Source organism: Tauraco erythrolophus, chromosome 9 (assembly GCF_009769465.1).
Source record: "Tauraco erythrolophus isolate bTauEry1 chromosome 9, bTauEry1.pri, whole genome shotgun sequence".
NCBI lineage: Eukaryota > Metazoa > Chordata > Aves > Musophagiformes > Musophagidae > Tauraco > Tauraco erythrolophus.
Window position 1 is genome coordinate 22,094,894 of NC_141473.1, and position 20,533 is coordinate 22,115,426.

Here is a 20,533-nt window from a genome sequence, read left to right on the forward strand (position 1 = left end):
CTGTCTGCTCCATCGTCCATGCATTGTCTTCTCTGCATGCTTCAGTGCCTGGCTGGGGACCATGAACTGGCAGACCCAACCCTGCCACTTAGTCACTCTACAGACATGAGTTATGCTATTTTTCTAAAGCATCTCCACAGGTGATGCCTCATGGCTGCCACTGATGTCCAGAGAAACTTTACAGACTCAACACTTTTAATACAGGAAAAAAAAAAAACAGGTGTTGCAAGTTACACTGTCGCAAAAAAAATGAGACCCACAACATTTTATCTCATAAACCTCCCCCTCAATCTGCCTCCAGGTAACCTGCACTCCCATCTCTCCAGGGCTGTCAAGTCTGTACCTCCACTTGAGGAACAGACTGATTTCTCCATCTATAAAAAGAACATGAGGTTGTTTGAATAACTATTACAACAAAACTAGCTTTATTGAGTCAGACCAAAAGTATCCTCTGACTAACCACAGCCAGCAGCAGATGCTTAGAGGCCTATAGAAGAACACTCAGATTATATCTGGACCTTTATTTTTAATAACTACCAACAGCCTCATTCTCTGTGAAGCACTCCTGCCATGTAAGTGCTGAAAGGCCTGACCCAGATCGCACAGTCTGGCACGTAAAAACAGCTCCTACCCTAGAAAGGGTTTATAACCCAAAAGGCAGATGCAGGTACAGAGCTGTCTTGCAAGAGGCAGCTCAAAGCATTCATAGCAAAGCTGAGAATCAAATGCAGCCTCTTGACACTGGGTTATGTTTTCAAAACCATCTGTCCAAAACATGATGGACATGATTAAACTAAAGAAACAAAGGCTTTGACAGGTGAAACTTCCTTCCAGATTTTCTGGTGGTGTTCCAGCCTTGATCACCGAAATGTCACATGCACACCTGACCTCAGCAAGTGCACGAGTGCAGTGCTAACACACATCGAGCTGAAATGCCATTCAAGCAAAGCTTTCTGCTTGGTAAGCAGTAACTCCTTCAATCCCAGAACACTGATATCAGCAACATCATGATTTATTAAGACATGAAGCACTGTTTTTCCAGTGGCATTTCCGCCTCTCCCCCTCCCCGCCCCCACTGCCCCCCTCCCACCATTGTCATCACTGATGAATTCCTGCTTTTGAGAGCTTTCTGGGTTCAGGCAGCCAGGGACCCCCCAGTGAGCTGTGGTCAGCAAACATTTGCGATCAGCAGCTGACTTCCCTCTGTCACCTGCCCACTTGGGCAGACGGCAAAGCCCTTCACTTTTGTGCCCAGCACCTCGCTCTGAGGGCAAAAGATCACTCAGCAAGTGGGACTTCCTGAGCCCACGTTGCCTACAGACATTGGATTCACTTAATGCCCGAGTAAAAGAAGCAAAATTAGGTGTGATCGAAGAACAGACAAAAAAGGGAGCTCAGCTCCACTTTAATGATATTAGTCATGAATTTTTGCTCACTCAAAGTTCCCAAAGCTTGCCTTCCTTTTTTCCTCTCTTATCTCTTTCATCTGCGTGAAACACAGGTGATGTCAATCCTGCTGAGACGGTCCTGAAAACTTTGCTTACCTTTGACACTTGCACCTCTACCTCGGACTTCAAGGAAAGCCTGTGGGATGTCAGCAGTTGTAAAGCTAAACGGACTCCCTTCCAATCCTCTCTGCCAGTGCCAAAACACTGTCAAATCCCCACGCTTCAAGTGGAAGCCTTCCTACTTCAGAAGGCAACATGCCTTTCTCTCTACTTTCCTTTGTGCATCAGCAGGCAGCATAGCTGATGGCATGGCTCCAGTGTCTTCTAAAGCTTCCAAACCACTGCTGCCAGCAACCCAAGCAGATGCCACCTTTGTCTGGCAGGGTAGCATTTAGAAAGCCACAGGGCATCAAGTGAGAGTTCTCCGAGGCTGTATCACCAGACTTGCTAGAAAGGAGCCAGTGAGAACGTTAAGATTAAATCTCCACAGATGGAGTGGGTGAGGGAACCTGTATGAAGTAATAAAACAATACATCTACTCAGGTTAAAACCCAGTGACATCCCCTCCTTCCCCTCAGAGAAGTGTCTCAGATCTGGGCCTATATGCAAGAAGGTGAACATACCAGCTCCTCCATCAACGCAGATGCAGTAGAAATTCCTGACTCCTCTTTCCTTCCCTCATGTTCATAAGGATAAAAATGCCTTTTTTTTTTTTTTTTTTAAATCTGATGCGTGAAACATGAACTGGACTGGGGCTCAAGAAGTTTGAATGCTCATTCCCACCCTGCCACTGACTGGCTGAGCAACCTCAGCCATGCCCTCTTGTTCCTTCTTCATGAGAAGGAATGATCCCCACCTCACTAAGCCTGATGCAGCACACTCCGGCTGCAGCTTATGTGATACTGCTGCATCCATTAAAGGAATAATAGGACCCATCCTAGGTGGCCAGAGGCTTTGCAAATCATTTGGTTCTGAACCATCTCAAGGCCTATCTGGTTCCGCATTCTTGCCTAAAATCTTTTTGCAGATGGAAAAAAAAGTCCATTTCAGATCAAAACACTTTAAAACATTTGACATAGTTAAGTAATATAAAGGTTTGCAACTGCTTTATTTACTTGGTGATGAAACAGCAGAGAATAGAGCCACTGGAAAACTTTCAGCTAAGATATCTGTTCTTCAGATATCAGAGGGGATACAACAGCTGTTGAGATCAAACACTTGTAATTTTCCCTCAGGCAGGACATCCCGTCAACTACTGCAAGGACACGGTCAGACTAACAAAAGTGCCAGATTGTTTGTCTGCAAGCAGCAGAGAGTTGAATCTTTGGCTGACCACAGAAACCTGAGAACAGTAAACTTCATGGGTGATAAGACTGATGCCAGGCAACGAGGAAACCAGCTGATTGATGCACACCCCATGCTCTCTGACATGGGAGGAGCAAGGGGTTACTTAAGTGAAATGACCTGATCAGGCACTGCCAGCATGCAAACACTAAGGCTGAAATCACTCAACCAAGATAGCAGCTCAGGGACAGACCTCATCGAAGGGTGGCCTCAGCCTCCAGCTCCTCAGGTGACACTTGCTGAGCTCTGCCTCTCCAACCCAGTGTCTGTGAGATCATCAGCTGAGAAATATTCCTGGCCTGGCTAAAGAGACTCCACAGCAGACCTGATCTGGCATAGGGAAAAGCCTGAAGGTCAGCTGTTAAGTTGTTCAGAGGCCTGAGAAGCAAGGCTCTACCGTGCCCCTGAGAGAAGCCACTAAGACACTTAAAATAGCAGCTGTATCTCCAGAACCAATTCATAAGCTTCTAGACCTTAATAATACCACACCAAGCAGCAGAGAAATGCCACATAGGAGGTCAGACTGCCACATAATCATCAGAAGGGAGACTTTCAGAAGCCTTGGTTGCATGTAAGGCCATGGACACAAAGGCACAGCTTTCCCCAAGGACAGGGGACTCTAGACTTTCAGAAACACTTACAAGCCCTAGAGCCTTGTGATTGCTTCAGGTTCCTAGCATCAGAGCCTAAAATCTTCTGTTTCACACTACCCAGAGCATGCCTAATCCCAGAAAAAGAGAGAGAAACAAGGAAGAAATGCAAAAGATAACTCCTTACTCAAGAAAGTATGCCTTCTTCCTGAGAGCAGGCTGTGCGTTGCTCTACTCCCCTTCCCCTACACAGCACCAGTTGTAATAGGTAGTTTCCAAATACTTCTGCTTCCCTTTTTCTCTAGCAGCTGCTTTACTAGCTTTAAACAACTGCCTAAACCACAACCAGAATTTTTGAAGCTTAATCTCTAAACCTGCACTAGAGTTTTGCTGCAGCCCATTATTTCCATAGCACATAATATCAGCAACATCCCACATACTCATATCTCCCAAACAACCCTGCAGAAGCTCCTGTCCCAGTAGGCTCCTTTTTACGGGAAAGGCCACTGCTCAGCTGTTCTGTATCCCCCACCAATCCCTCCACCTGGATGTGGTGAGCAGGCACAGCTAAGGCTCAGCCTGGCTCCTCCTAAGGGTCTATCCACATTTCTTCAGCAAGGAAGTTACAAGCTTGTGTTACTTTCAGTACGAGCTCTCCAAAATACACAGGCTGAGCCCCTGACTATGCCTGAAAGAAACGTATTAACATATTTGGGTGAATGCAAGAGGATGATACACATCTTAGGCTTGCACAGAGGACACCCAGCCCAAGGTTTACATATGCAGAAGGTGATTTTGAAAATCCTGCCAAAGATACTGTGAAGTGCCCAGTTTTTAGAGGGGAGAGGCTCTATTTTTTTTCTAGAAATCACAGTTAGATGATTGGGTTTTTTTTACCTTAGATGTTTCTGAGTTCTGCTCTTGGAAACTCACTAGTAATCACTAATTCCTTGGAAATTCTGGCTTTTATTCTCTCAAATAATCCAGAAAATGGGGAGGGAGAACATCTCCAAATCACCATTTAGCTGATTCTACAAACAACATATTTGAGGTCAGCTTCTCCATTCTTAAAGGTCTTAACACATTTTGAATGTGTGTGTTTTGACTCAGCCCAGATGAAGCCCCAGCAATGTCTGCTGGTGATCCAAACAGAAGAGTCAGCTGTGCATGAGAGAGAGCGCATGAAAGACATGCTGGGGCTGAGGTTATGAGAGGACATGGCAGTGGGCACTGTTCCCATTTGTTGGGACATTGAGGGCAGAAACTCTCAGAGGACGGAGTGTTTTTATTGGAGGTCCTACAGCTTTCATTGTGACATGTAGGGCTCTTGCCTCTCCGGTGCACAGGGAAGATGGTGGGCATGGTAGGACACTGCTGAATTCTAGTACATCATTAATGCAGTTGCTTTGGGAGGGAAGGGGGAGAGACTCCCAGTTCAGTGGAAGCAACAGCGTCCTGATACCTGAATCCTTCTGCTGAGAGGAGCCTTTGCTATTGGAGTCGACTTAGCAAACAAGATGCCATTTGATTAGTCAGTTGTTTTCTGGGCCAGCATGACCAGAAATGATTGGAAACTGCTCTGCCTTTAGCCAGACATCTGATAGAGTGCCACATTATATATTTATTAAGGGAGTGAAGCAATTCTAACCAGATAAAAATAGCAAAGCTTGGATTAGAAAGTGGCTGGCAGATGAGGAACAGAGGTTCACTGTTGCTTCAGAATGCCCGCTGTCACCAGAAAGAACCTGTACAGTGTTGATGACATGGAAGACACAAGACTGGCCTGAGGATGCACAGTTGAAAACAACACCAAGTCTTTGGGATGACTGATATCTTGGTCAAGAGAAGTAATAAGCCAATGAAATAGGCTCTTTCTGGTAGAGAGTTCACACAGGTCTGCTCCTTGCAGCCCAGCAAAGCTGGAAAACATACCACTGGAGGTGAGGTGCACAGTGGGGTCTGCTCTTCTGCCACGCAAGATGAGAAGTTCACTCTCTTAATGACAGATGAAGCAGTATTAGTGGTCCTCACATTATTTATGGAAAAACGACAAAACCTCATGTTTATGATGTCCTTCGTCAGGCTTCTTGTAGTCAAAAGGGAGTTTCCCTTGTGAACTGATACCTCCTACCTCCCCTGGTATCTCTAGTGGGTGGTTAAAAATAGCAAAGGGACTGGAAGGTCCAGTGTCCTCAAACCTTTGGGTTTTGCTCCCTCTTCAGGCGAATCAAGGATATCCCTTTGTAATGAAGGTACTGCTACGTTCTACGGTGCCAGCGTGCCATTAGCTCTGCTCCCTAAGGAGTTGCTCTCTGCAGAGAATCACCACAATTGCTGCAAAATCACACTTTGAGATCCAAGACCAGGAGCTGACTTCTTTTTCCCACACAGAAGAAAGCTTCTAGCAGGCAGTGGGGACAGTGTACACAACGTGTCTGAGGTGCAGTGCTGCCACTGGGAGGGCAGTCACCGCCACCCACAACCCAGATGTTACACCTTCAGCCAATCCAAACCCAGAAAGTGGTTTTATATACACACACTTTCCTCTGTCACTTCTTATCACACAGGTGATCTGGAGTCAGTATGGCCAAAGGATTGTTCAGGTAAATTAATTCATATAAAGGCTTTGATGCTTCTATTAAGATAATGAGTGAAGGCCACCATCAAGATCAAGGCCTTCATTGTGCTGGGTGCTGTACAAACTGATGCTGGGAGATACTCACTGTCTCCAAAAGTTTACAGCCTAAGTTGAGTCTTGAATAGGGAGGGAGACTGAGGCATATGAAAGAGGAATAATTTATCCATGGTCAAAGGCTGAGATGAAATTAGAAGCCTCTGTGTCCTGAGTTGGATCTGCTATCTCCTTTTAGCATCACCACCTACCAATGACTAATACAATCTGTAAATACTCATAATAAAAAGCCTCCGAGAAACAAGCCATACTTAATTCATGAGGACATTTTGTTCTTTCTTTGGTTACAAACCATGGGTGGGTTAGGGCTGTTCCAGCAGCCACATGCAAGGTTTCGGACGTAGCAACAGCAGGTGGACCGTGGCTGCAAGAATGACTCGTCATAAGCAATCATCTATCAGCACACCCTGTGGTGCTAATGAAAAAAGCCCTTCACAGAGTGCAGTGTGCATTATTGGCTGAAGTATGAGCTGAGGCAGCTTTGCCATCCCTGAGTTGGAGAGGGCACTGCAGGGGAAACATGTCCGAAGTTGGTGCCACTGTGCGTTACATATTCCTCTTAGCTCACCCTGATGGCATGAGGTCTGAATCATGTTCTCATATTTCTGAAAACTGAGGAGAGGAAGGGTGGGACTCAGCCTGCAAACAGGTACTACAATTAAATCTGACAGCAGAAAGTCTGTGAGTTAGCACATCTTTCACAGTGGCAACAGGTAAGGACAAAACTACCTAAAGTACATTGTTCCAGAAAATATTGCCCAGTGGTGGATTAATATAACATTAGTTTCTTCTATTGTGGCGGTAGTTGGGGTTTTTTTGCCTCCTTCTGTCTTGTTGTGACAATGAATGCTTTGTCCTCTAAGCACAGGGCTCGTTCCTACTTTGCGTGTGTTAATGTAAAAGCAGTGAAAACGTTGCTGTTGATTTTAATTCTGAGACCAGATGCAGGTCACCATATAACTCTGATGTTTGGGAAGAGCTAACATTATACAGGATCCTCATTTGCTCCTGATGTGGTGCCATCCCAGTGTACTGGGTCTCAGCCCCCAGCAACCTCTGGCCGGAAGCCAGGATGTTCTTGCATCTTCTGTGGTAGGGTTCCCACCTTCTCAGCATTGGCGTGTCATAGGGGTACCTCATCCTCCCCCTTCCTCTCTGTCTGGTCTGTTTTCAGCTCAGATGTGTATCATATGATGCGCCATTTCACTGCCTGGGTCTCAGCAAATCATTACCTGTGCCATGCGTCAGTTACCAGCCTCTAGTCAATGGCTGAAGCTTCGTAAGAGTACTGAGAGGTTGCAGTAGACCATGTCCTGGGATGCTGCAGCGATAGAGGTCAGACAAGGATAACTTTGTAAAACATTCATAGAAAGCAAGCTTGACTGCTATCAGTTGTGACAAATTAACGTAACCATCCAGAACAAAGTTCGCCGTCATGCATTGGCTCCCCTCGGCAACACCTGATCAGCATGAAGCCCTCTTTCCTAGCAGTGCTTCAGCAGTGGTTCTCAGAAAGGAGTTATTATTGCTAGCTACATTCTCTTTCCTTCATTCTCTGGGTCTCTATTTTTAGGGCTCAGTGGAAAATCTTAATCAGGCCACACTCTTAGCCTGCAACCAAAACATCTGGTCCCTTTAGACAGGAAAAGAAACACCTTCTTCAGAGAGTATTATGCTTCAATAAAGCACCTCTTTGTGGTGGCCCTCATCAGCGGTGAAACTCATCCAGGCAGACAGTATGAAAGCCAAGGGGCTTGTCCTCAACAGGCCAACAGAAGTGCTGCTTTACTATTTATGCAGCAGCCTGTTTCTTGGTCACTTATAAAAGAGGTCAAGTTGGTCCAACAACAGAGTATCTGCAACATTTTTCCAACAACCATCAATAAAGTGTCTCATGCTTAAGATTTTGACAGGAAGCTGGATTCTGGCTCTGTAAGCAATGACATTTACAAAGGATTGGTGGTAGATTTTGTGGTGCCAGTTAACCTGACCATCTTGAAGCTGTTTCTTCATCTTGGCTGTCTGATTCCGCCTCCAAGCTCCTCGTCATTACGATTTATTGGGACTGACTGACTATTTTGGCAGAAGAGATCGTCCCAGTCAGTGCAGATAACACTGGGAAATGCTGGAACTGGAGCCACATCCAGAGTCTTGGGTTTTATTGGGAAACGACTCATCTTTCCTTATAGCTCGCTGAGGGCCACAGCACCCTGTGGGCTGATTTGGTGCTCACCACTGAATGCAGCCACTCCCAAGGTGAAGAGTAGCAACAAGCAATGCACTGAAGGCTGAGAGAAGTTCTTGGCCAAGGACAGAGCAAGAAAAGATCTGGTATTTTAATGTACAAACACTGAATGCGTGGGATCTCTCACGCAAACAGCCAGGATCCACACTCAGCAAATTTGGGTAACACAGGTTCTACATGCCTTCTCAGCCTCTCTGTCTCCTGTGATTAATGGCAAGCCTTTTACATTCGGTGTTTCATCAGAAAGCTCAATTGCCCACAGCCCAAGACTCTCAGCTTGCCTTTCCTGCGAGAGAACAGCATGTTCCCAGCCCTGCCAATTCCAGAGGAAACAAGCCCCAAAGAGTACCTTAAAGGCTTGGACACAATAGCTCCCACTGTGTATTATTTTCAAGCCAGTCTCATGATTTTGCAGGCCTGACTCATTACGGGTAAATGCCAAGGGTTAGTCGTGTTAGTCATCTGTAGGCAAAGAGGAAGGACCTCACTGGAACTTATGCCAGTGCGGTTTTCACCGCTGTTTTAGGGCAAAGAACTGAGCCAGGTTTGCAGGTCCCAGCCCTTGGGGTTTTGTCCTAGGACCTATTAGGGGGCACACCAGCAAAAAAGCGTGGATCCAGATCTTCTGTGCACACTGCTGATGGCTTTATGTCCATCTCCCTGCTGAGATTTGATGAGCACCTGATCCTTCTCGAGCGAAGGCCGGGTGTCAGTAAAAGACTCACTGGCTGCCGCAGCAGCTGGCCCACGGGGAAGCGCTCTGCAGCACACGAGTGGTGGCTGCACCGCAGTATGCTGCGGCAGAGAGCTCACGTCAGGGTGCTGCTGGCCCCCACCCACAGGCACAGCTCTGCACCACGGCTGTGAACGCTGAACCATTCATGATCATCTCCGGTCTTAGCACACGCTAATGCCTGAAGGTGCTTGATCTTCAGAGGAGGGAGGAGGAGAGGAGATTTTTTAAAGCTCAGATCCCTTGCAGACCCTGTCGTGTTGGAGTGTTTCCTTGCACGCTGGTGACCCAAGGATGCTCTCCAGCAGGAGTGCCGAGCCCCAGCCCAGCTGCAGACCGAGCCGGGAGCACCATCTGCCGGCTGCGGAACAGCCCTCTGGCTCACGGACGGGACAAATTAGAGAGTAATTCAGAGCTACGTACGCCGCTGCACGGTCATTAGACCGCGTAGCAATTAGAGATTAAAAAGATCACAGGATTGCATAAAACCCTCAGCTAAACCGCCTCCTGCCTACCTTGCAAAGAGACTCCAAACACATCAGCCTCTCCACGCTAGAGCTGAGCAAAATCGCTTGGGTAAAGGAGACACAATTTTAAGTCGGCTGTAGCTATTTACAGCTCCTGTGGAGCTCAAGGACAGTTTCAGCTAAAAAAGATCAAAGCATGTCACTAGGCAATTTTCTTAATAAACGGGCTTGATTTTGTTCAGTTTAAAATGCAGTTTTGATTCCAAATGTTCCTGATAATAACAATATTGAGGAAGCATGGGGAGCTTGAAAGGGAAACAAACTGTAAGTCTCCAGTGCAACAGTGGACCCATTTAAGCAGCTCCTATGTAGATTTTTCTTGGGTTCCTCAGGTCTGCCAAAGATGCTAGCTAGCAATTATTTACACCTCGCTGCTGAGCAATATTCCTGCTTTACCCACCTCATCTTCTGGTCCACTGAGCTCCACACACCTCTCAAACCCATAGCTCTTTCCCCCTCCAGCTACTAATTTTCCAGCCAGTACAGAAGGATATCTCTGTCTTTTTGGGGTTTTTTTTGGCCATGCCCCAAATCTTCATGTGCAGGGGCCAAGCACGTTTCCCCCTTGAGAGGCAGAGCTCTCATGGGTACTGAATAGAGGCTCCTTTTGCAGAGCCACCTGCATTAATGCCTGTGACATTTACTCCCCAAGACCCTCATCTTGTCCATGGTGGCCCGAGCAAGGCTCTCTGCAAGATGGTGGCCATGTCCAGGATGAGCAGGGGCATGTGGCCTGGACTCCTGGTCACCAAAGGGCTATGCTGGGGAGCACTGTAGGTGCCACTCCAAATGGGAGTCTGGCTTTCCTTTGAGGTGCACAGGGACAGGAGGGAGGTGTGGCTGGCAAGTGGCCAGAGTATGTTGCTAGACCTGGGAGCTCAGTATGGTTCTTCTCATCTCCAGGGTTATTTCACCTCCTGCCAGCCAACCAGGAACGTGCTTCGACTTGCTCAGTCCTGCTCATCTTAATTATACCTTCCTGAGTGCTATACATAATTTCCCTCCCACCTTCACAGTCCTTTTTCTCCAGCTGATCTTGCTTGTCCTTTCATGGCACACCACCTCCTCGCTTTCCTTTGATTTTCACCCCTAGATACCCCACCTGTCAGCACTTCTGTCCTTTTCCCTATTGCAAACCTCAGCCGCCTGGTCACTAGGTGCTGGAAAAAGATGCCCTGCACCCATACTTGCCTTCTGAACTCCCAAAAGAAATACTTTTTTGACCAACACGGCATGAGCCTGTGCAAGTCACTGCCATGGCAAGTCAAGACCATTCAGAGGGACTACCCTCTAGTACTGTAACTGAGAATACTAAGGCTAAAAAATGAACATAGCTAAGGATGAAACAGAGCTTTTGAAGTACTCTAAGCTCACTTGCTCCAGGGCACGGCCAATGCCTATGTACCATGGCTAAAAAGGATGTTTCCCTAGAGACCTTTGCCTTGCCCTTGAAACTGGCTGCCTTGAACATCAGACTAGTCAGATGGAGGCTGGTGCCAGCCTGGGGTGCAGGAGACCGGTGGATCTGTCTGAAATCACTGACTGGCTCCAGGCCTCAGTTTTGCATCTTGTAAAATGGGAAAAGTGAGGAGAGCTGTTTCATTGAGGCACTTTGACAGCCGCAGGTGGAAAATGCTTTGTAGGTGTCCATGCCTTGAAACTTGAACCAACCTTCTATAGCCATTGCAACATTTCTGTCCCTTCTAATGTGAAATATTTTCTTGGTTTCTTGTGCATACCTTAAGCTTTTCTCCAGAATCTGAAGAACAGCCTAAACAACTTACCCTCCTGCCTTTCTCCCCAGTTTGGCAGAAGTCACTTCCTATGAGATGTGTGATGGATGTGTCCAGGCACACAGTTCGCTGCAGTAGGCGAGGATCCCCTGAGCTATCCCTGCAGGAACTGTAAGAAGAACCTGCAAATGTGAGGATACCTTCAATGCTGGTAAAGCAGACCGTATGGGAGGCTGCTCAGCACGTGTCACTCATGCAGAGAGCAGTGTTAGGGAACACAGAGGTTACAAAGTCAAGCTTACAGTGAAGAGGTCACGCAGCCATTTGCGTGTCCTGGTGCGTCAATACCATCTTTAATGGCACAATCTCAGATTGATACAGCTGAAAAAAATAAACAGACACGCTTTTGGGCACACAGCACCTTTCCTGCCTTTTCAAGCCAAAACACTCAAAAAACATGTTTGCTTCTTCCATTGCATATCAGTCAATCTAATAAAAGCTATTAATTTTCCCCAGCCTTTGTCTGTCTTTGTTTCTGGAACCACTTGACTTCAGGAGCAGAATAGCACAGAGCATGTTCAGCACAGGATTGCAAGCAACACTTAGACTTTCTTGGGTGCTGGGGATGTTTTGACAGGCATTAGACACTATTGAAGCCATATTTAGCTGGTACAAAAGGTAAAGCTGCAGTCAAGTCAGTTGAAATCTGCTTATTGCACTGGGGATCTGGACCTTCCTGAGACTTTTTCACATCTTTCAGAGTTGAATTCTGTGTGCTCCCTAGACAGGATTAATTTATTTTTATTTCTATTTCATTTCTTTTGCATATCTTTTAAATAAGAGACTTGGAATTCCCTCTTGACTTGTTTAATGGCCATTTTATTCTTAAAAAATCTGTCCTTTGGGCACTTTGCATGACACCAAAAAACTTTTGAGATATCTATGAGCCAGACTTGGAATTTTTACCCCCACTTCTTACCTCATTTTTCATATCCATCAGTTACATTGGTACCAGGGTAGAAGTCAGCAAGAGTGTTAGAGGCTTTATTTTAACTCTTTTCTGTGATTACTTGTACAGGCTCTTTAAGGATAGTTCGATCTGCTCTGTATTATAGAAATTTAACCTAGACATTTTATATTAATGTTTTGGGTTTGTTTTTTAACAACTTGGAACAAGTTACCACAGATGGTGGTAGGTGCGTTATCTCCTGTTGTCCTCAAACCCTGTCTGCCGTTCTGGGAGATGAGTAAATAATCAAACACACATTACAGCACTCATGCAAAGGTCAGTAGAGATCTGTATTGGCCATGGGTCCAATGGGATAATATATCAGTCCTTCTGGCCATAAAATGTATTTTAATGTTCTCTGGGCCCATTTTAGAAAATTTACAGAGCTTTTGTCAGTAACAATAACAAAATTTGAGGAACATTATAAAACAATTTAGCATCCCATTTCTTTAGAGAGTACCTCATGGAGTCTATTAAACAGCCTTTGAGAGCTGTAATTAAGTACTTCGAACATGTTTGGGACAGTTTTGTTTCAGGCTTTGCCTCCAGCCTCTTTGGCTTGAAAAACATGCTTGTTTCCAGGAAAGTGACTATTGCATTTAATTGAAATTAGAACTTGACTGCAGAGGCTGCTAGCTCTGAAGTGCTCTGCTGCTGCTGGTGCTTCTGTGAGCTTGAAGGAAGGCCTGGCTGCCTCTTATAACAGCTAATAAATAAATTCCTCCTCTTTATTTGGATCCACCCACAATTATTTTTTTTCCTCATTTTGCAATCTCTTACTTAATTTGTCTTGGAGTAAACAAAAATAGCTCACCTCAGTGAACCCAGTGGTGTCCTTCCTTTCCAGTTGGTCAAGACATGTCTAAAGTGTTGCACAATTTCAAAATACTGTCGCTGCTAGACCCAAGGATTGAGAAAACTCCAGTTCAAGAGTCCTGAAATAGACATTTGGAGACTTACAAGAAAAACTGGAAATTCTTCCTTTTCCTGCCATTGGAAATAAATGCTGAGTGCAGGGTGGCAGAATCCACTGCATCCTACCAGTGCTGCCCCAGGGAGGCTGAGCCCCAGCAGGGCAAGCAACCCCTCAGCAGCCACTCAGCTGCCCTGGGGGCAGCATCAGCCCTGCAGCTGCTCCCTACACCGGTCTGGGACAGCCTCTTCTGGCAGGGAGAACACAGCCACCAAAACCATGCTAAAACATCACAGCATTGAAATTCTATTTCAATATACTAAATAAATAGACAAATAAAGGGCTTATTTGTCTCACCTTTCAGTTTCTGGGGGTTATCTTCTACTAGATAAATGTTCAAGCTCTTTCTCAGTATACCTAACACCTTGGGTTTAAAATGCTCACGGCTCCAGGAGCTGGGGGCTTTAATTAGGGCAAATACCATCAGCCTTGCTGTAATAGGGTGCAGCTGGGAGTCACAGCTGGCCCTGGGGTCAATTACTGGTGGCTGCATTTTCCCCTCACCTGGGTGCTTGCAAACCCCTCAGCCACCTTCCCTGGCTGGGTGGGGGGACAGCAGCAATGTCTGGGCAGCAATGCCCCGGGCACACCTGCCCAGAGCTCCCTGGCCTGGTCTTGACATGGCCGAAGTCTGGGCTGAGAGCAAACCTCTGCTGAGACATTTCCCTCCTCGAGACTGCGTGATCCGAGGGGGATGTTCCATCCGCCCGAGGTGGCCCTGAGCGAAGCTCAGCCTCCAGCCAGCCCTGCCCAATGGCCCAGCCCTCATGTGAGGTCTTGCCTCTCCTTCACGTCTTGCCTGCAGGGTCCAGCCTTTTTGCCCAGCAGCTGCACCCCAGGTGAAATGAGTTGGACTGGTCTCAGCCCTGTTTCAGCTGATCATGTCCACAGCAGGAAATCAGCTGTGCGTGTGGAGCAGATGCTCCTACGGCTCTGAGACAGGACGGCATGGCTGGTTCTGTTGACCAGGGTCAGTCAGAGTGGCTGTGGCGGGCAGTGTGACAATAACCAGGATGTCCCACATGGCCAGGAGGCACAGGCTGGATGCACTCCTAAGTAGCTCCAGCAGCCCTTGGCCTGGGATGAGCCCTCACTGAGAGACCACTGACCCTCTCAAACCAAAGACCTCCTCCTCTAGACTTTGTAGGAAATCCAAAAGCAAAAATTAAGGGGGAAAGGAAAGGTTTAGTCAGAGGCCTTTCTCCTGGGCTGAGGGTGGCGTGTTGCAAAGAGGAGGTGGGAAGAAAGAGCAGGTCACTGTGATGAAGGAGGAGCAGATGGAGGTAGGAACTGGCCCAAATTCCCCCTAAATTCCTGGGGGATCCTGAGGCAGAGATGATGTTCGCATATCTGTTTCTCAGCCTTCTCCCTGAAGCGCACTGCACAGCCTCCAAGCAGCGGGTGCCAGTGGCCCAAACCCAAGCCCCCCATCCCAGAGTACCCAGCGCACCCTGGCCCCAGCGATGTCTCCAGGCAGGAGGAGGCGAGGGCATGCCAAAAGCAGCCCTTCCAGTTGCCTTTGCAGGGGATGGAGAGGCAGGGCAGTGCTGGTGGAGATTGAAATTGAATCTAGCGATTATTTTAAGGGATTTGCTGTCTCTTTCTTTATCCGTCTCTCTCTCTCTCTTTTCTTTCTTTTTTTTTTTTTTTTTTGTTTTCCCCTTTTCCCTCCCTCTTATCCCTTTCGTGGTGCATTTGTCTTCGAGGAACCTGGGGTGTTCTTTTCATCAGTTCAATCTCTCTCCGGCACTTGAGTCCTGATTGGCTGAAGGACTTAGGGAAAAAAAAAATCTTTAATTAAGTAGATAATCTCTTCTTAGGAAGTTCTGCAGCTCCATTTCACCAACCCCCTTTAGCTCTTACTTTAGGATTGGTTACCCTTCGCAGAAGTTGGGATTCAGAGGGCATATGCCTCTTCATCACACCAGGAGCGCCGGGTAGAAAACAACTCCATCCCTTCCCTAATTTTGTTGTGTTTCTGTTTCTTTTTTTTTTCCCTTTTCTTTGGTGGTGGTGGTACCCAAGGTGTTTTTTAGGATCTCCTTTCTCCCTCTTTATTCGGATTTTATATTTCACATGGACCCTTATCTGGGCATCTTCTTCCTCACTCCCTTCTTCCAATCCTGCTGTGCCTGGTGAGTATCGAGAGCACCTCAGTCTGTGTCACAGGCAGGTGCTCTTCCTGGACACCCTAAGGAAATTCCTCTTCACTTTCCTAAATGTCCCCTCTTTTCTACTTGTCTCAGTTCTAGTCTTAATGACTTAGATAGTTAACTAAGCCCCAACACACTCGTTGGCAGAGAGGTTAGATCTAAGCAGAGCAAGTCTCCTCCTTCCCCTTGGCCTCCCAGCAGTAACTCAATGGGCCAAACCCTGAGCTGGGGTAAAATAGACTAAAGGAGAGCGGAAGATCTCACCTCTCACTTCGAACTAGGAAGATAACCCAATGGCAGAGCCAGGGATTTCTGTTTTCTCCAAAGGCTCACAGTCTGCTTGTCTCTTGTCTTAATCAAATCAAATGGGCTTCTCCTGCACTCCTGGAAGAAGACAGTCCCTGATTAAGAGCTCAGAGCCAGAGGAGGTGAGTTAGAATCCACAGGAGCATCACCCCAGATGAGCAGCCTGAGACCCAGACTCCTTGGCAGACACAGGATCAGGATTACACGGCTGAAATTCATGTATTAGGATTTCCTGGGGACATTTCGGTATGGAGATTGCTACGGCTTGGTTCCCAGCCACCTGGGTCCCATCAGACCAGTCCCCTGTGCACAAACCTGTGGTCATCTCCTGTGGGCCTCTTGCTCTGTCTGAAGGGTGGGTTTACATTTATTTCCAGAAATTTTCCGTAAGGGTGAGCAGAAGGAGATTACACTTGCATCAAATCTCATATCATTCCTTGCAGTGTATGTCTATCCCATGCTTAAACAGAGATGGACTCAAATGATCTAGCTCTGTAGGTATTTTATCCTATGTGATTTTTACGGAGTAGCCAAACTTTATTCTCCCTTTCTGTGATGCCCTGGGAAATTTGCTCAGTGGGTTACAGACTTACCTCTAATAGCAAGGAAAGTCTTTTCCTGTTCAATTACTAAAATCCTCTGCGTCCCCCACAGCAGATCTCTAGGGTTATTACCATGGATGGAGAAACCAAAATTACAGAAAGAGAAACTCAAGAGTAAATGGGGAACTCATTCCTGTTAGGCTGGGAGTGAAATTTAAGTTCTTTCAGAGATTTTCTCCTCCCTCATTAAAAGAGTGTGCAACAATTTGTATGTGTCTAAACATTATAGAGCAGCAACTCAAGATAAATCTCCCTTCTGGAACAAGGGAAAATATATGTTATGCAGAGAGGCTAGGCAGGAACTTATGCTGAGTTTATTATTATTTTCTGCTCTTCCTGTATATGTCTCTTGCCTTCCTCAATATAAACAGCTTAGTATATATTAAAATATTTTTAAAATCAACATTTTAAAGAAATAGTTCAAAGAGGAGAAATTTCAGAGCATAAAGTAGAGTTAAATACAGAAATCCCAGGCATTTTCAACAGAAGCTGGATGTCTAAATTCCCGGTCTGCCTTTCAGAAACTTTTAAGACAAAAGTTTATAGATCAAGATAGCCCTGCTTCTCTTCACGTGTTGGTCATAGCTCATGATTCCTGGGAGAAAGAAAAATTGCAAACTGTGTTCAAAACTATCATATTACAGAGCCTGTCCCTTAACTCTTGAGGAGAAAAAAAGCAAGGTTTGTGGGAATCATACAATAATCCTGCTTACAATTTTTGCTGGTCTTCTTTATCTGACCCAACAGCTTAAAACTCAACAAGATTCTTTTTTTCCTGTGATTTAACCACAAGAATTGGGAGCAGGGGACAATGTAAATCACAATAATTTTTTATATATATGTGTGGCCGCTTTCCTTCTCTGCGTGTGTATTAGATTCTGCTGTGTCAGCTAGGTTGAATGGTCAGTATGTTTCTAGATGAGCAAAATGTCAGGGTTGCATTTAGGAACTAAAAAACAATTAAGTATAACAAAATAGAGAGAAATGAAGAAAAAAAAAATACGTAAAGCTCCAAATGTAATGAGTTGCCTCCCGGTCTCTCATACTGCGGGAAATAGTGTAACAATCTCTAGTGCGGCAGCTTGTTTCTAAATGGTTTTTTACACTTCAGTTGTGGGATTGCCTTTAGTTTCCAGTGTCACTGGTTTTCTAAAAACTTGGGGGAGTTTGTACTTGAGAATGAACTCAGATCCAAGTGAAATGATATCCATATTCTATATTTGCAATAACGATAGTAAAGATCTAAATACAGCTTTATAATTTTCTAAAAAGCCGATGAGCAGCATAGTAGCATGAGAGGGTGATAAGGTATAAAATAAATACTTTAATGGGAGATTTGATAAGGCTCTTGGGGCATATTAAACTGAGAAGTGGGTGCTGTTATTGGTTAGAGCTATAACTGAGCAGAAATCATCAGAGGCTTATTAGTATTTGATATGTGTGAAATAATGAGACAGCTGCTTGGCAGGGTTATTTGCTTTCAGGTTCAATAAAACTATGATAGAGAACTCCTGTTACAGATATTCATTAGCTTTGAGATAATTTGCTAATATCAAATGCAATGAAAATCACTTGCCCTAGATTTGCTTTTACCTGGATGCACAGAGTTGTAGTGAGGGAGCAGCATGCCCTGCCCAGGGCCCTGCATGGGCTGGGGAGGGGCTGAAGGACTCGGTGGGGCTCCTTTCTCTAGCTGCTGAGGTCTGCCTCTGCTCCACTTCAGTCCATGTAATGCTGGTCCTGGAATCTGAAGGTGGAGGGGAAGGGGTCTAGGTAGCTAGAATCGCAGTAAGCTTGGTCGGAGAAGAGAAATAATTTCAACTGTTTCCTTTTGAGTTTGTGATTTCAAAAAGTGTGTGTGTGTGCGTGTGTGTGTGGCAACACCAAAGTCATGTGAATTGGGCTGGTTTACACCCATCGTGGATGCAGCTATCTAGTTAGTTTGGGATTACATTCTGCTTTCCTTACAGTGGTATGGAAAATCAGTAAAGAATACACAAATGAGTAAAAATCATGCTACAGAGACAAAATGGAGAGAGATTTATTTTCATAGTGACTCCTATTTGCAGCAGAGAGATGACCCTAGCAGTATTGTCACTACATTGTAGAACAAGTGGCTGAATTACTCCCTGTCCTTGCTGGAGCCTGTATCCAGAATAGAGATGCATCTTTTCTTAGCTAGATGAAAGCTGAGCAAAGACAAAGTGCACAGAGTTTATCTCCATTATTATCTTTCCTTCTCTCTCAGCATAAATAAGAAAAATTCCAGCTACCCTCCAGCCATATGACAGCCCGTTCTGCAGCACGCAGGACCCTGATATTCAAACTGTCCCATCTCTCCTTCTCCTGAATCCACTTGCAGCTGCAAGAGTTAAATGGAGGGGGTCAAGTGTACCAGTCTAAATGAATCCTTTACTCATCTTAAGTACTACAAACTGCCCAGCAGCGTGCCTGCCTGTTGATCAGAAAGCTCAGGGAAAATGCCTTCTGTCTCTCCGACAATAAAATGTTTAGAATATATTGCTGGGAAATTGCTACGTACCATTTGCTCAGCTGCAGATGGCGAATTGGCATATCCTGAACTTGGCCTTTTTGTGAACCTTGAGGTTTATCCAGGGGAGAAACAGATCATCTGCTTCAATGCAGTTATGTCAGTTGACACCTGCTAACAGGCTGGTTTGCTATAAACCCTGAAATTGTGGATTACTGTCCTCCTCCAAAAGCCGCCCTCACAACTGCTCAGCGAGGATTTGAAGCAAATCCTTCTTGCACACTGTGAATTTGGCTTTCCTACCCAGGTGGGAAGCAATGCAGATGGGATGTATCTCTTGTTTTGGCCACGAAAGCAAGATAGCGTGGACTTGCAATTCTCTAGATCTTGCCTACACAGGGGCGTTTTACCAGTTTTCTCGCAGCTGCTACCAGGGGCTCAGATTCACACTGACATCACCCTGAGTGTGGTCCCCATAGCAAAGCACTTAAGGTCAAGGCAAAGGATGGGAGGGAAACCAGATGGAAAAATGACTTGTTCATGCTGCTACCCAGTTGCGTTAGGATGGGGACCCATGGAGCTTACACAGTCTGAATAGCCCCAGGTTCATGGCCCTGTGTGATTCAGGTCACCCCATGCTCTAATCACCCGGCTACAGATGCCATCTCTCCAAGTCCCAGGAAATATTTAATTAGCTGTACAATGCAGAAGCGGCTCCCAAAGGAAATTCCTCTGCAAAACAGCCATCGACTTCATGCTAAAGTACCCACAGGGGCAGGAGCACAGTCGGATTTGAATCCCAGGCCTGGAACAAAGGGAAAGGATCTCCTGCTCTCGCAGTGCCCTGGCACAGACCTCTCCCTCCCATTTTGGCCCAGGGGAATCCTTCCCAAAGCAAGCAATCATCGATATGGACACATTTCCACTGAAAAAAAAAAAAAAAGTAGTTAGACTTGCAAGAGTGAAACTTTGCAAACTAGTTCTCCCAACTGTTTCTAAACTATGAGTAATAGCAAAGATCAAGTTTCTTGCAATTTTGACAAAGGTAAAATAATGAGACCTCCTTTTTGTGGTGTACCTTGGAGAGGATCTCCATGAGTGCAGTTCTAGTGGAGGTGGAACAGGCTTGCTGCCCGCAGGAGCTGTTTTCCAAGGCAGGGAAACATTCTCTCTAAACCTTTCCTGTGACTGATGTCTGGGCACAAGTCCTGCTGCCTTGTCTGCTCCTGTGTCCATGGCAGGGCTGAAGCATGGCTACACTTTGCCTCCCAGCTTGGGACAGCAGGGCCTGCTTCTGCCTGCACTCGAGCCCACGCTGGGATGCCCCCACACTCTCTGTGCTGAATTTGTAGCACAACAGGACAGTGCCTTTCTCTCCCTTACCAAGGATACCTGTGGCTCCAGAAAGCATCGCCTGAGAACACATAAGGAGGAAAAACCTTACCCTAACCCATGCCTTTTCCTCCACATCCAGCCACAGTTCACCCAGCCACTGGGATTTTCAGGGAATGCAGAGGAACTAGAAACGCAGTGAACATCACTGCGTGCCAGGTAGCACAACTGCAGAGTGGAGCGTGCTGCAACCGCTGAAGGGACAGAGTGTGGGTTAAGGCTCTGCAAGGGCTGGCTGAAAAGAAGAGGCATCCTCCACTGGGAGACATCCAGCATTTGAAGCAGAACATCATCT